Source organism: Corvus brachyrhynchos, unplaced genomic scaffold (genome assembly GCF_000691975.1).
Source record: "Corvus brachyrhynchos isolate BGI_N302 unplaced genomic scaffold, ASM69197v1 scaffold69, whole genome shotgun sequence".
Classification (NCBI taxonomy): Eukaryota; Metazoa; Chordata; class Aves; order Passeriformes; family Corvidae; genus Corvus; species Corvus brachyrhynchos.
The window spans coordinates 5,784,955-5,801,138 of NW_008240228.1; the positions used below are offsets into that span (position 1 = coordinate 5,784,955).

Genomic DNA, 16,184 nt, shown 5'->3' on the forward strand with positions numbered 1-16,184 from the left:
CAGGAATGCTGGGCTAATTTCAAATGATGGATTATGTGTAAAATCAGCTTTCCTTTGGAAAAAGTTCTCCTTTATGGTGAGTAATGAAAATAATACTTCTCTGGTCCAGCTGAATATATTAATGATTAATATAAAATTAAGATAAATCACTGGTGAACAGTGCAGTAAATATGCACTGAAATCAATCAAGTTTACATCACATCCTATTAATTACTGGGATTCTCTTCCACCAGGCTCTGTTTTGTTGTGTTCACTGTGTTCTCATCCTCCTGAGCCACTTCCATGCTCACATCCCAACTCTCCCAGACGGTTTTTATTCCCCTCAGTACCCACTCACATCTTAGCAAATAGATCCTTGTGTATTAAGTACCACAGCACTCAGCCAAGGACCTGCCGTACTGGAGGTTACAGGGTATTCGGGGGGGATTTAAAGCTGATGGTGCTGCTGAGGAATCTTTGCTGTTCTGCCCCAAAAATAAGCAGGTTCATTAAGGAGCCATTTAATTTCCATTCCCAGTTTTGTTCATGTCCCATGGAACTGAGAAAGCGGGAGGTTCTGTGATCAGCCAGTGCGTGGCCACCAGTGATGGGCGAGTTCTTCGTGTCTCCCACCATCATCATTATTATTGTTATTGTTTTTATTGTTACCCATTTGTTCTCTGTCCTAAATATCCTGATGGACTCGTCCACTGGGCTCTGAGTTGCAGCTGGACGGCAGCCCCGCCCCTTAGGAATCCCAGGGCGTGGTAGGAGCTGGAGGCTGGAGCGTGGGGCACATGGGACACCCGGTGTCTCCTGGCTTCTCATCGCCAGCTCCAGCTCTGAGCTCCGGGGCTGTCCTGCCCCAGGAGGGGGAATCCTAAACCACCAAAGCACCAAGGGGTGCTTCCCCCGACCTGGATCTTTGCTGTGCGTGGAGAGAGGGAAGGTGAAAGGAAAGGAGAAGAGGAAAATGTTCAGAATTTCCACAAACTCTGGTTTTCCTCCCTTTGTTTCCGTAGCTGGTGCGCAGTGCCCAAGCCAGGAACACGCGTCCTCGGGCAGCGGGACTGGCAGTTTGGGCTCTTCCTTTTCCCAGTGCCAAGTGTGCCGAGCTGGTGCTGCTCGCTGTGTGTGAGTGACGGGGCCTGCAGACACGTCCCTGTCCGCAGCATGTCCGAGCTGGCGGCTCGGGTCACCCGCGTCCCGTGGGGGTGTTGGGGGCAGAGCCCTCCCTGTCTGTGCAGCTGCGGAGCTCAGCCTGGCTGAGGCTGAGCCAGGGGCCCTCAGGTCCCCACGGCCACTTTCGTTATGGTTTGGTTTTTTTTTTTTTTTGCTTTCATTGTGTTTGACGTTTTGAAGGCTGAGCCTCATTCCAGGCGGGCAGTCGCTAGCACCGGGCTGGGAAATGAGCTCTGCAAGATGGAGAACAGGTGAAAAGGGGGAAAAGAGTGACCACGAAATTAAGATGAGATTTAAGGCAGATTTTTGTCTTGTGTGGTATCTGTTCAAACAAGAAACTAGAAGCCAGAGACCTTAAAAATGAGAGAAAACGTGGTCCCTCTTTACCTTTTGGGAGACAGAGACATACTTGGTTCATTTGGTGCTTTTCATGCTCAGAACACAAATTCCCCTGGTGATGTACCAGCAGTGGTGCTTGCAAGGCCAATGCTGCTTTTGTGAATTTTGTATTTTATACTCCAGCTCTCCTTCTCTTTCACCATTCTATATAAATGCTGTGTTCTGCCAATATCAACTGGCTACTGCAGCAACAAAGCCTGTACTATGGGCCAAGGGAAGGCTAAAGGAAAACACAGCTCCTGTGCCTCCTCCTGGAATGCTGGAGCAGGCAGACAGATGGCACAATTTAAGTGTTTGTTTCTATATTAATGTATCAGCAACAAACTAAATTTCATCTGCAAGCTCAGTTTCTGCCTTTCTCAGCCTCCTAATGAGGCTGATACATCTTCTGAGAATGTCAAACAGTGCCTCCGAAATAGAATAAATTCTTAATAATGTAATCAGATAGTTAAACATTAGCACTTGCAAAATTTTTGGCGTTAAGTGTTCTCATTAAAGTTGGTTTCTTCCTTGTTTATGGCAAATAGGGTTAGGAATGCTGAGGCAGCAGGATCTGAGTCTCCTTCAAAACCACCCTGTTCCCTAGATCCATCCTGAAATGATGTGGCAGTGCTGAGGAAGCCAATCCCATGTCCAGTAATGTCTTAATTGAGTTTGAGCTGAAATAGTGCCCAGAGGGTCTGTCCAAGGTCAGGGCTTGTCTGGCCTGGCAGCGAGCAGTCAGCTGGGCATGGAATCACAGAATCTCCTGAGCTGGAAGGGACCCAGCAGGATCACTGAGTCCAACTCCTGGCCCTGCACAGACACCCCGAGAACCACATCAAGAGCTGTGTCCAGAGAAACCTGCGCCTCAAAAGGCTTCGGGAGGTGGAAGATTTTCCCTCTAGGCAAGGAAAGCTAAGGCACAGCAAGTGTTGCCTCTGCTAGTGGAGATTCTGGAAAATCAGTCTTGATTTCTGCAGCTGAGGAGTTTTTCCTGGGATCGTGGTGGTGCCCTGAAGCTTTTCTGAAAATCACTTATCAATAGGTTACTCTCACTGATCTCATTTACACAAGGCTTTGTTTGGAAGTTTTTTCCAATAAATAGGATTATTTCTGAAAGGTTAAAATGCTAAAGAAACTACAATATTGGAAGCATGTTATAAAAAACTAGGAAAAAAAATTTTTTTTACAAGGAGTCAAAAATCTTCTCCCAGTGCAAGGTCCACTCTAAACTGTAAAGCCTGGCTCACCAAAGCTGTGTTAAAGGGGTCTGGAAAATTAAGATGAACTGATTCTGTTGAACTCTACCAAAATGGGTTTAGTTGTTTGTTTGGTTTTGTTTCTTAGACAGAAATATTTGGAGGAAATTAAAATGGGAAATTAACAGAACTGTAACTTCCCTTCCAAACATTTTGGTGGAAAACCATCAAAGGAAGAACAGTATTTCTGTGGCTGTGAACATAATTGAGTCCTCCAATATACTGTGCTAATGGTTATTTCTTCTGTAACAATGTATCCTGCAAGGAGGATGGAGAAAGTGTTTTAAGTGGAGAGTAGGTAATATTTTGACTTAATCAAGAGGATAATATTAAATGACTTGTAAAACAGTTGGCCAGGTGCAATAAACCTAGCTTGGAAACAAGGCAAAGATATTCCCTTGGTTCCCTGCCCCAGTGGTTCAAGGAATAGATTTCCAAAACATAACAGCCTTTAGAATGTGATTGAAATGAAGAGATCCCATCTCCTGGGGGGAGTCTGCACACACAGGGATCTCAGCTCAGAGGGGCAGCAGGGAGGGAGGAGGGAACAGGAGACTGAGAAAGGAGCCTTTCTCACAACAAAGCTGGGAGAGAAACTCCTCTTAAAATCAGGTTGTGCCGCAAAATGTACTTGTGACTCTGGTGGTGAATAAAAACCCATTTTGGATTCTGGGAAAACTATTTTAGCCCCTTCAGGATATTAAAGAGAAGAGCTGCGCTGGGGGGTTGGGTACTGAGGCATCCCAGCTTCAGATGGCCTTCAGTGATCTACTGAATTCAGGAGATTTTTTTAATGAGCGCTGGCTCCAGAGAGAAACGCAGTCCAAGTGGTAATTAGGCATTGCACTTGCTGAGATGACCAAAATAAGGCTACAAAGTGGTTTTAAGACTGATAGGCTACCTTTTGGAATATTTTTTCCTAGGTGAGTGCCATGAGTTTCAGTCACTGCATTCTTCTCTCCTTTCAGCCAAATTGGGATTTAATAGATTTCAGACAAACTATAAATGGAGAGCTGTATGTACATGTGAAGCTGTCTCATAACTTCATTTATTACAAATACTAAGAATACCTGCAAGACCCTAAAAGCATTTGCTTTGCTGCAGCTGTTTCCAAATGGTTTCTCCACTTAAAGGCTGGGAATGAAGGCTGAGCTGAAAACAACACCACACAAACATGGGTGGTGGATGTTGCATTTTTTAATTGCACATTTCTGTCTCCCTTGCGGAAGCTGAGCAGTTTCTCTGCAGTGCTGAATTCAGCCCCACTGCTCTGTCTAACCCCCAAACTCACCAAATTCCTGCAAGGATGAAAATCAACTGCCTGTTAAATGGGGAGTTGATACAGGAATCTAACAAAATGCTGATACCCATTTTTAATTTACTAACTGAACCCTTGGAAGCATTTCTTCAGCAAACAGCTTTTTTGTAGTTCTGATAATTACTGAATAGGGAAAATCCAGCCCTTCCTGCTATTCCATGGTATACTGGGAATATACACATTGAATCATCTGGTGCCCCAAATTTGGCTCAGATGCCAGGATGAGTTAGTGCATAGTTAAATATCTGGCAGATTAATAAAAAGCATTCCCATCCTCCTTCCACGTGCAAGATACTTGCAGTGAAAATGTATGTGAGGAAAATAAAGTATTGGAAAAATAAAGCCATCTGGTGTGAGAACAGCAGAGCTTGTTGAAAAATGGTGTCTGCTCTGAAATGGGCACAAAACAAACAAACAAAGCTCCTCCTTGTGATTCTAATTTCTTCCAGTTGCCTTAGTTCAATAAATATATTCCACTCTTTTCCTCTCCTCCACTGAAATGTAGTTTCCAAGCTTGAGAAGGAGGAGCTGCTTTGAAATGAGTAATTGAACCATTCAGTTTTCATTCCTTAGGACAGAAACAGGAATTTTTTTTTCCTAAACAAAACACTTGAGTGTAAGGTTTGACTCCTGCAGGAGTTCATCCAAAAAATGCAGGAATCTGGGGAAAGTTTATATTTAAAGACAGGGGCATTTTTCAGTGAAAAATAGTAAGTTTGAAAACATTAGATCTGAAAGTTTCAGCCAGAAATAGTGAACAGGGTCCAAAGGCAACTTGAGTCAACAATTTACTGAAGAAAAGCCATAAATGACATAACATAATCCTGAAGGAAAATTGAAATGACAGCCCTATGGCACGAAACAAAGTGGGTTTCAATTATAAAATCAGGCTGTCAATATTTTGCTCCTCCACCAATGCAAGGTTACTGAAGACAATTTCAGCTGTCTCCAGTTTTACACTGCATTGGGAACAGTAACGAGCACATGGCAGATCAGAACCACTGGATGGACAGAAATGGGAGCAGGAAGGGCCTCATTTCTCTCTGCCCACCACACTTAAGCAACACTTTGAAGAGTTTTCCGTCATTGCTGACCTTAACACAATTCCTTCATAAAAGGAGAAAACTCAGTATCCTCTTGCTGTTTAGCTCAGGTCCTAATTTCATGTGTTCAGTGTTGACTTACAAAGTTATTGAATTAAAGAGCACAAAATTTCTTAAGTCAAACAAAAACTTTATATCCTTTCCAGCTACCATCATTTTCTGTGTACTCTAAATAGTCTTGATGAATTAATGGCACCTCTGGGGGAAGGAAGAGCAGAGATCCTACAAAATCTGCCCACTTTTAGAAATAACTGTAGCTCAAATTCATCACTTAGAGTGTAGCGTATTTTTTAGAAATACACATTGACAATATAATCAAATATTCATCCTCCTCTAAAAAGCCATTATTGCAAATCCATTCTCACCTTCAGATGTTCAATGCCACATTTTCTGAAGATGCATCCTGAGAGAATTTCAGGTTTTATATGTGATGTAAGATTTGGTTTTTTCCTTTCCTGAAGGATCTTCCTTGACTGTGTTCACCAAACTGAATTTCCACTCTGTTAGAAGAGGAATGTTTTCACATTTTCCATTACCTGTATTGCTAAAAACTGGTTCTGTGTTATCTTCCAGCCTCCCAAACCGTCACATTCTGAACTGGAGGGATCCTGGCAAAGTGGTTCCTATAGGTGCTCTGGGGGGTGGCAGAGCCAGGGCTGTGCCTGGACAGCAGCAGCTTCACCCACACCTACAGACGTGCCCAGTGCCAGCTTGCACCAGCCCCTGGGCTTTCATCTGGAGTGAAGAAACTGGACAGGTGGGGACAGCAACTTTTTAAATTTACACTTTTTAATAACCTAAAAACGCTAATTTAGAGACTCATTAAAGCTGAGATTATCCTTACCTCTCTTCAGGAGAGCAATTAACCAGTTTAGAGAGTGGCACATCCCTAAATGCTCTCCCAAATCGCAGAGATTAGGGACCATCACTCTGGATTAGGCAATGGATTACCAAGTGGGGAAAAAGACACTTGGCTGGTAGGGTTATGTCAAGAAAAGGAAATTATGCTCTTTGATTGATGCACCCAATTAAAACTGTCTGAAAGAGCTTAAATTCAATCACAGGCACAGGGAAGTGCTCCCAAATGCTCTGAAGAGCAATAACCGTTCATACAAATTATTTAGGAGAAAATTTGTAGAAGAAAATGTGCTGGAGAAAATCTAAACTGTTCCCAGTCAGTTCTGGAGTAGAAACTGCCGAAAGTCATTAAATTATTCACTAACCATCATTTGTTCAGCTCGGTGTATCACAAAAGTCATTGATTAGGTAGTTTATAGGAGTTGGATGTATTTACAGAAATGTGTTTCTCTTCCCTCATGTTACTTTGGAGCATGCTGGGGTTTTCTTAAAAAAATACAGAGGGATTAAGTTGTGCATTATTTATGGGAAATGCTCTGTACTCAGATCCTGAGCTAATGGGGATGGCACCATGAGAAGCTTCTAACTATTCAGTATTGCATTTCACTTTTCAAAATGAACAGCCTTGGCCTGAAAAATATATTGGAGATAATGAGAGAAAAGCCAAGCAAAAATAGTCATAATACATATGAAAGAGGAAAAGCTTTCTGGTGGATATTTATCAAAATCTCTGTTGTTTGAAAAGCAGGACTTTTTTTTCTTTCTTTTTCCTCTCTTTACTTCAGCACAGCAGAACTTTCCCCAGGTGAGATTCAACAGTTTTTTACCTTACAGCAGCACACATTCTTGACTTTGAGACTGGGCAGTGTTGGGTGTAATTTGTTGTAAACCCTTGAAAGTGCCTGACACCTACAGAGGAATCCACTTGGTCATTAATGAATTAATCTCTATAGCAGGGGATCAGAAGATTTTCACTGTTCCCTGACAGAGACAAAATGCCTCAGCTTGAACTTTAGCAGTGAATTCCAAGTGTGTGGGAGGAGGTTTCCTCCCAAAGCCACAGAATGTAAATCCATATTTCCAAATGTGCAGAGGTGCAGGGTTGCTGCAGCACTCAGAGATCAGGGAGGGACAGGAGTGTGGTGAAACCTCTCATGCGACTGGCGCGGGATCGCCTCACTGGAAGTGGAGAGGAAAGTAGGACGAGGAGTGCTTACCCTCTAATTACTCTGATCTGGCATATGTTTTTAATCTCTTGGAAGGAACAGGAGAGTTTAAGCCTGGAGAGGATTACTGTGGTAGTTTTCTGTTACTTGTGCTTTGCAAACGTAGGCTTAATGTTTTAAGTGCCTTGCCCCATCCCAAATCTCCCGAACTTTGGTGCGCTGTTACTTCTGGGTTTGGCCCCTATGCAAAATCAAAGGTAGTGAAATTCCTTTGGAGTGGGGATGACAACCCAGACTGTGGGTGCAGATCTGTGACAGCCTGATCTCTGACGGTGATACTAAAAATCCTCCAGTGGAGCGCCTGTGCTGCGGATCTCCGAGCGGGAGGTGTGGATGGAGGTGCCAGACTGTTCCCGGGAATCCGTGACTGCCTGCTCAGCGCACGGCTATTGTTACACAAGAATATGCAAAATAATTGGGGCTGATTTCAGTGTCGCTTCTGGGAGTTTCTGTGCCGGCAGCCACAAATCCTGCATGCTGAATGCTAACATATGCCAATATGGAACAGGCCTGTTGCTCTCAGTGTAAATCATTTTATAGCTTTTGTTTCCTGCAGGCTGACAGGATCCACTGTGGCAGCACCAGCAGAGTGTTGGGCACTGCTCAGTGAGGGGCTGGAGAAAGCTGATGACTAAAAATAAGGAAACCATCTCCCTTTTTAGGGCTCTTGTCCCTTTTCCAGTTACTTTGGGAAGGCTCTTACATTGCAATGCTAAACCCTTTTTCGCCAGTGGCCTGAAAGCAACAGATGTTTGAGTGTTGCAGATTATTTAGACAATTTCTTCCTAGTTCATAACTGCTGAAGCACCAGCACAAGGAAAATGCAGAGTTGAGCTTACCAAGGCTTAGGGTTAAGATTCAGTGTCCACAACTGGAGTTGCAGGAATTAAGCAGGAGTGATTTTTAATGAGGAATTGCAATTGGTTCCTTGCTCCCTGGCAAACTGAAAAAGACACAAAATCAATCCAAACTCAGTGTAAATTATTCATCTGCCTTTACTGAGTTTAGCCCAAACAACCCAATGAGGCGGCAGTAAAAGGCCCTTTGCTCTGAGGGGCAGCAGAGCCCTGAACCCAAAGCACAGCTGAGTTAAAAAGCTCCAGTGTGGGTGTCAGGTCTCCTCCCATTCCAGCTAAACAGACACTTGTAACTTCCCAGACTTTGCAGGGAATGCAGCGGGGTGTTTAAATGCAGGGAAAAAGTGCAGGAACCATCAACATTTCACACCCAGTCTTAAAAAAGGAACTGAGTAGGATTAGGAGAATAATGAATTTCTCAGATGAACAAATGTTCAAATGCTGGAGCACTGCGCTGGTGAGACAGAGGTTTAATGAACTCTTTAGAGGTGGTGTAAATTGGCACCGCTTCAATGGAGCCCACAAAAACCCCTAGCCCTGGCTTTATATAAATATACGGTAATGATCTCCCTCTCTTCTCTTGGGAAGCTTTTATCCTCAAAAGCCACGTTCCATGCGAATTATCTTCATCATTTTTTCCCCATTTCAAGCTACAGGCTCTGGCCTCTCTATTTAACTGTAGCGTTTTCTATCAGAAAATCAGGCAGTGCTTTCTAAGGGCAGCTCATGCATTGAATTCAGCTGTCACAGCTACTTGTGCTGCCTTGGGTAATTGGCTTCTCACAAATCTTTATCTAAAATATAAAGGCAAATAACTATTAAAAACCTTAACCTAAACTGAAGCAGTAAATTAGCCCACAAATTTCTTTTACTGCCGCGTTTTGGTTGGATTTACTCAGCCGATAAATCAGAGCTGAGCAGGAGCTTTGCAGGGTGATGGTCACAAGGGGCTGAGCCTGGGGCTGTAAATGTTAAAGCAGAGCAGGCTGAACCAGGAATGATAGGAGCTCTCCTCCACACAGGGTTTGCAGGTTCTGCTGCTTCCTCAGGATCGCAGGACTCTATCGCATGTTTTAAGCACTTGTAGGATTGTTTCGGGGATAATTTTTTAACTGTAGGATGGGAGGAGGTTGGTGGGGGCCCAGCTTTCTCCAGTGAGCAATGGTTGGAGCCGCCACTCAGACCACAGGATGGCAGGATTTGGCTTCCTCCTTAGCCCATTTGGTTTGAACTCATGTGCCCAGAAAAGTGCTGGGAGGCAGGGGTGGAAAAGAGCAGGAAGAGCAAAGGAAATGATGGCTGAAAGAATTGTGGGGGAGTTTCAGGCAGGGCAAGGCAGAGAGCCTTGCTGGACTGACCCTCCTGTATCCTAAAGAACATTTCCAGGAATTGTCCAACCCCCAGACCGTTAAGCATTGGGAAAGTAAAGATTTGGGCTGTGAATACTTTCGTGAGGTCAGTTGATGGTTCAACTCCGAAACTGCTGTTTGATTTCTCCTCTCAGTGCAGTGGGTCCTTGCCCCTTGAATGTGACTGAACTCCGTGTCTGACAAACCAAGTGATAATAGGGATTGTCTTGTAAAGGTCACTCGAGCTCCTGGGTGCTCTTTCAACCTGGAAGGCTGAGGAAATCCGTAAAATAAAGATTTGCTTCTGGTCCTTAGTGAGCTGGCTAAAAGCACTGGTGGGTTTGTGGAGCTGCGCAAGGAATGTCACAGGGTATGGAATTTATTCACCTCAGGGCCAGTTCTCAAGCCTACAGCAATCCTGTAGGTGTGTGGCATGGCTTTGGCTGAATAAAATGTGCTGAATTCCTCATGTGAGTCCTGGAGAAATGTACAGTCCAACACCACCAGGATTTAGGCACCCAGCTGTGAGGGACTGGAAGAATGGATGTCCCGAGACATTCTGTGGGGCAGGGGCAGGCTGGGCCTTGTCCTGCTCCACACACCGTCCCCAGAGCCTGTATCCCAACCTGGCAGTGTCCACCACTCCCTGGCACAGCTGAGGCAATGTCCACACCTGCCCCTGGAGCCCCAGTCCAGCTCCTGAGGAGCCAAATGCCAGGGAGTCCCACCTGGGGGAAGGGGCTGGGAAGGCCAAGGGGTATTTTGGGCACCTGTGTTGGCCCTATTGCCTCTTGCAGTTCCTATCAGCTGAGCACTGCAGGAACCCAGGGGTTGGTAGCTATATGTGTGATTTTCTGTGTCTTTTCTTTGTCTCTTTCTCCTTCTTCTAATTCCCTCTTCTTGGAATTTTTGTGTAACTTTAAATGGGCTTAGTTTGCTAAGTTAATGCTTTGGGAAGTGTTTTCTGTTGATTGAATGTTGCACTAAACCTTTTGCCACAGTTCTCTGATTTTCTGAAGTTGCCAGTAAAGCCTTTTGTGTTGTTTTCACCTCTTGAGAATCTTGTCCGTATTTCCCCCGTGTGTCAAACTCAGAGTACAGGAACCATTGTAAGTCCTTTTAAAAGCCTCATCAGGTGAGTTTTTTGGGGCCTTACACCAGCTCAGTGGATTGAGGGTTGTTGCAGGTAGGAGTAAGTCCTTGTCGGAATATTCCTGTGGTTTTTAAATACTGTACTGGATCTATGTTCTCTGTTATGGAGGTAGGTTAAGGAGTTTGCTTTCTGGCATTTTCTGCTCTCCATCTCTGTTATATCTTTGCAGTCAAATTCTTCTTTAAAGTACATGTCAATTAAAAATTCAGGGCTTTTGTTCTTACACTCCACCAGCACTTGGAGAACAGTGTTGGGTGTTAAGACTTGAATTTGTATTTCAGTAGTGTTGCTTGAAGATGAACTTCAGAAAACTCATGTTTTTCTGGACCTGGAGTGCCTTGTTCTTTACAGCTGCTGTTCTGTAAATGCTGGGTTTTTAGTGATGTCTAATAGCAGATTCTTAAACTAATTCACCCAGTTTAGCCAACAAATATTTTGTAATACCCACAGAGAAGATGAAATAACTGGATTTTCCCTTTCTATCCTGGGGCTGGATTTTTGCCTTCCAGTATTCCAAATATATTTTCCTCAAAGGGAGATGCTATTCTAGAGTTAGACACCAACTCTTTAAAACCTCCTTGACATCAGTCTGTAGTGGGTTTTGTTGCTAGCTTGGAATGGTCTCCATGGTTCCCAGTGTTGGTCCCAGTCTCTGAATTCCTCTGTGATGTCAGTGTTTGTTTGTCCATGTCTCTCCCATGCCATGTAAATTCTATATAATGCACAGCACTAGGCTGGGGCGAGATGTGAATTATGTGAGCTACTGTAGCTAAAGCATGAGAAGAAGCAGCCACTGTTTAACTGCCTCACGTTCCTCCATCCTAAAGCAGCAAACCTTTTCTACACAAACCTTTCTCTGGATGTCAAGTACTTCTGGCTCAGATTCTGCATCTTCCCTTTTGTTTGGGTTCTGAATCCCTACACACCATCCTTGGTCAGCCTGACCTCCTATTTCTGCCACCTGCGCTCCACGGTACAGATTGTTCAGAAATTCTTGAGCAGAAATTCTTCTCTATAAATCTGATGCCCATCAACACCTGAAATATGTTGTTCTTCTTCGTGAGTTGTAAATACTTTTAAAAGCCATTTTGCCATTTATGTTCCCTGTGTGCTTGTTCCGATGCAGATCTGTTTGTGTTCTTCTCCAAGTCACTTCTTTTGCTCCTGCAGCTCAAGTAGCACGAGAGCGATCGGGTGCTGCAGTCTCAGTCTCCGGCCGTGGTACAAATTCCTCTACAAGCTAGGCCAAATCACTGGATTTCACAGTTACTGTTTGTAAGCTGTGAAATGGCACCTGACTCTTCTCTCATGGTGCTTTTTACCTTTTCAAAGCAGTGTGTGTAACCTTGGCTAAATTATAAGCTAAAGCTTATTAAAAACAGTAATCATGGTCTGAAATTGCTTGTGACCTTCAGATCCACTGGGGTGGGGCAGGGTGAAGCTGCTCATTGCTTTGGTAAAATTTCCAGTCAATTTAAACCTTACATTCATTTCTTTGGGTTAACTGGCTTTTCTTTTCTTTGTTTCTCAGGAATGACAGAACTCACACAAGTCATGCTGGGGTGTTCTGGACCAGCACTGCTGCCTCTGCCCTCACACTGCAGCTGCAACGGGGCTGCCCCTCACTGTCCCTTGCTGTTCCTGCTCCGTCTGGAGCATTCCCAGCTGTGCTGAGCAGGATGTGGTGCTCTCAGGGAGAGGTGAGTCAGGACCAGCTCCCTGTACCATGGTTCCCACCTGAAAAGTGAGTAGAAAGTTGTTCCTTCCGTCTATTCTTTGACAGCAGTAAAAATGTTTGAGGTTGGTTGGCGTTTTCCAGGTTTGATTTTGGTTTTTATTTTTTGCTTGTGGGAGTTTCCCAAGGAGGCTCATGCCCACACAGGGCTGTAGGAGCAGGAATCCCTCCCTCTGGCTTTGTGCACCCCCTTGCACAATGAGGTGCTGAAAATCCCCCAGTGCTTTATAGACTAACTAAACCTAATTTTATTTATCTTTTAATTGAGCCCCTTTGAGGGAGCAGCTGGTGTGTTTGTGGATATTCATTACATTTTTAGCTCCCTCTCTCCTGGGTTTAGCTGACTCCTTTTTTTGGCACATGCATGTGGTTCAGCAAACCCTATTTCCCTGTCACTCCAGGGCACGTTCTGCAATGGGCCAATTCCAGCTGCCTGGGTAGGGGAGCAGCCTTTGGATGGGCATGGGATGTGGCACATGGGCGTGAGAGCTCTTGAGGGGAGGCTTCCGTGTTTGCGCCAAAGACAGTCTGTGTAACCTCAGCTCCCTCAAAAGAATTACTTTAATATGTACTGTGTAGAAGGAGATTTTGAGCAACTTGGAAAGGCTGGTGAGGGTGGGGAGATACAGTTATTTTGTTTCTATAGAGTATCAGGAATGTCCTCACGTACTTTTCCATGAAAACACACTCTGAGTGGTGGATGCTGATTCGGTCCCACAGCTCCTGAGGGACCTGTTCTTTCTGGGAATGTCCATGTGGACACATCCAGTGTGGAGGAGAAAACATAGTCTGGCTCCTCAGGTTGAGGGAGAGGCTGGTTCACAAGTAACCATGGCAACCAGGCTGTCACTGGGAGCATCAAGATATTTACATACCAAAAATAAAAAAGCCCAAAGCACAACAGACATTAACGCTCCAGACCATTTGGAGATCTTACCCTCAGTTTGGTTCCTCAGGGATGCTGGCAGCAGCAGCAGGTAAGGATATTTTTCCCTCCTCTATCTCCTGTATCAGCAGCAAACATTGTTTCTGGTGATAAACATAATAATGGCTTCCAGTTAAAAGGGGATATTAGAGTTTCAAATTGGAGAAATACTGAAGATGATTTTATGTTCACCTTAAAAAGTTTCCATCTGTCACACACTTCCCAACCCAGTGTGCTCACATCAATATTTATTACACCCAGCCCAGTGTTTTCACAGAAGAGCCATTAATACAACATATCAGCGCTGGTGACAAGTTACATTTTATTGCTGTCAACAAACAAAGATGTTCTTTGTCTGCAAACTCCCTGGTTTTCCCTTTTTTTAATCAACCGTTAGGTTTGAGTTTTGAAGGAAATGTGTAGATGTGCTTTCCAGTGTTTTCTGGAGGGCTACTGGAGACATGACAGATGGAGCTTGTAGGAGCTGATGGAAGACACTGATTAATTTTCCTGGGAGATGAAATAACAGTTTTGGTGTAAGTTCTTTGGTGTAATGAAATACACTGAATTCCTAAGGAGAACCAGGGAACTTCAGAAGGGGAGTCTCCAAAATAAATACTTAATTTTGAAAGCACCTCAGAGTATTGATCACGGCGCCAGTCGGATTTAGTTCCATGTGTACTTTCTAACAGTGTAAAGGGGACCGGGGCCAGATCAAAGCCATAATACTTGGGAGTCTCGTGTTACTGCATCATGGAGGCACTTCACACTTCCAGGTGTCTCTGTCCTACTCAGAGGGGCGTCCCTGGGGGCTCTGCTACAGCTCCTCACAGCCCTCTCCACCTCTTACCTCTGCAAGTTGACACGAGATCTTACAGGAGTCCTCTGGAAAACCAGCTTTTGGATCCACTCCATGAACTATGTCACTGCTTACTTTTCTTCCCATGCCAATGAGTCTCTTTAGAGGGTTATCAGTGTGTAAGGAATTTAATGTAAATGGCTTTTTTTTTTTTTTTAACAGAAATCAGTTTAAAAAAGCTGCTTGTGTCAGTTGGAGCTAGTTGGCTCCAGTGGTCTTAGTTGGATTTAAGCAGCAGTAGGTGAAAAATGGAGTATCTGTGCTAACCCTGTCAACTCTGCAGCTGCTTAATGGAACCGGTAACTGTGTAATGATCCCCTGCCAATACCCAATTTTTAAACCACTTAAAATGTGATAAAATAGCTCCATTCCACAAAACTATCTGTTGAGTCAACTGTGCTCTATTGTTCCAGAATTCCCTTTTCCAGTCCTTGTGGAGCTGTCAGCTGCCACATCTGTTACAGCAGCCAAATGACCTGCACACACCTGCCGCTATTCCTTAACACTGGCTCTGAGGGGAAGGTGCGACCACCTGGGAATAGTCCTGAGCCTCCCTTGAATTTTGGAGCTGATTACAGAGACTCCCATTGCTCTGAAGGAACAGTGTGTCATCCTTGGTGTTCTGCCTGGTTCTGTTTAATTGTTCTTTATTAAGAGCAGCCCCAGGCACGAGATAATCCATACAGAGGCCACGATCCCTCCTGACCGAGCTGCATCGCACAGCTTGGGAGGAACCTGCTGCAAGGCTCAGTCAGGTAAGATTCTCACAGGTGCAGTTAAACCAAATGCAAGGTGGTCTCCTCAGGAGAGTAAAGGAGCTCATGTTTTAATTTTCTATTAATTAATTTCCTCTCATTCTGCCACGTGGTGCATTTCTCATATCATTTGGAAAAGCAAGGGAGAAATGGAAACACGCCCAGAGTTCAACAACACTGTTCTGACAGTGCTGGTGATGGGAAAATGATCACCCTCAACTGTGCTCAGTCATTTGGCTCTCATTTGAAGGTCATGGCTTTGAGTATCTCTTCAAACAATGCACAGAGCGATGATCAAAGTAGGGGAAAAATTCAGGACTGGGATCAAAATATGGAACTCTTAAAAATACTCTTCAAACCCTAAGAGTCCATGGCTGTCCCTGTACAAACTATGGCTGTAATTTGTGTAGCCTGAAGATCTGTCCAGTCCCTGAGCTGTTGTTCCACCTCATGCAGACTGGAGCATCTCAGTGCTTCCTCCAGCTCCAGCTGACTTTAACTAGGGAGCTGGTGACCTCCTGAAATGCACTGGGGATCCCAGCTTTACTGAGGTCAATATTACCTCCCACTGCATTTGAAGGCATTGGGATTGTGTGGCCAATGCCCGGTAGGGTGACTCGCAGAAATCAAAACAACAACAAAGAGAAATCCATTTTTTTTCCTTGTCTACTTTCAGTTTTACAGCACCAGCTCAGTCGGGGAATGTTGTATTTGTGCTCTTTAGCTGGATGTGCCATTGGATATTTTGGTTATCAGTGTGGAAAAAAGGCAGTTTGAAGTAATCTACTGAAAAAATAATTCTGAAGGGGTTTTTAATGTCTTGCTTTAAGAAAGAGAGTGGCTCAAGCCTGGATTCAGGTAGCAAATCCAATTTCCTGTCCTGAATGGCAATGCCAGTGTGGTAATTAGACCATGAAGGACAATACTAATTTTAAGATATATGTGGGTGGGGGAAAAAAAGGAGATTGAAATAATCAACATGTGAAATCATAAGTGAATCCAGTTTCCTTGGCAACTTCTACTGTGCAGTCTGAGTGTCCCTGAGAATTTCACTTGGAAGCAAGTGGGCAGCAGGTACTTATTGGAGATGGGAATGCTTTTGAGGGAGAGCAGTGGGAAACTCTGGTTCAAACCTGTTTTACATGTGGTTTTGTTCTTCCCATCGAACTCTGTGTCATTGTTTTCACTTCCTGTTGAACTGTTGGTGGCTCTTCTCCCTGGCAGAGGTGGATATTGCACCAGGAA

At 44.3% G+C, this 16,184-nt stretch overlaps 2 long non-coding RNA genes across 4 annotated transcripts in view; one reads left to right on the forward strand and one right to left on the reverse strand.

Annotated features, from left to right (window-relative positions):
* The window catches only part of LOC108449384, a 180,383-nt gene extending 167,039 nt beyond the window's left edge, over positions 1-13,344 (forward strand). For both annotated transcript variants that reach the window (XR_001865563.1, XR_001865564.1), the window contains exons 6-7: positions 5,796-5,979; positions 12,197-13,344. This is a non-coding gene — a long non-coding RNA (uncharacterized LOC108449384). The remainder of the gene's footprint in view (positions 1-5,795; positions 5,980-12,196) is intronic.
* LOC108449385 overlaps positions 1-13,422 on the reverse strand; it is a 27,485-nt gene extending 14,063 nt beyond the window's left edge. The window contains exons 1-3 of one of the 2 annotated variants that reach the window (XR_001865566.1): positions 13,338-13,422; positions 8,146-8,249; positions 4,811-5,722 (exon numbers count right to left, since the gene is read on the reverse strand). This is a non-coding gene — a long non-coding RNA (uncharacterized LOC108449385). Of the gene's footprint in view, positions 1-4,810; positions 5,723-8,145; positions 8,250-13,337 lie in introns of those variants that run through there. The other variant, XR_001865565.1, reaches the window with a different exon arrangement.
* Positions 13,423-16,184: the final 2,762 nt, after the last annotated feature.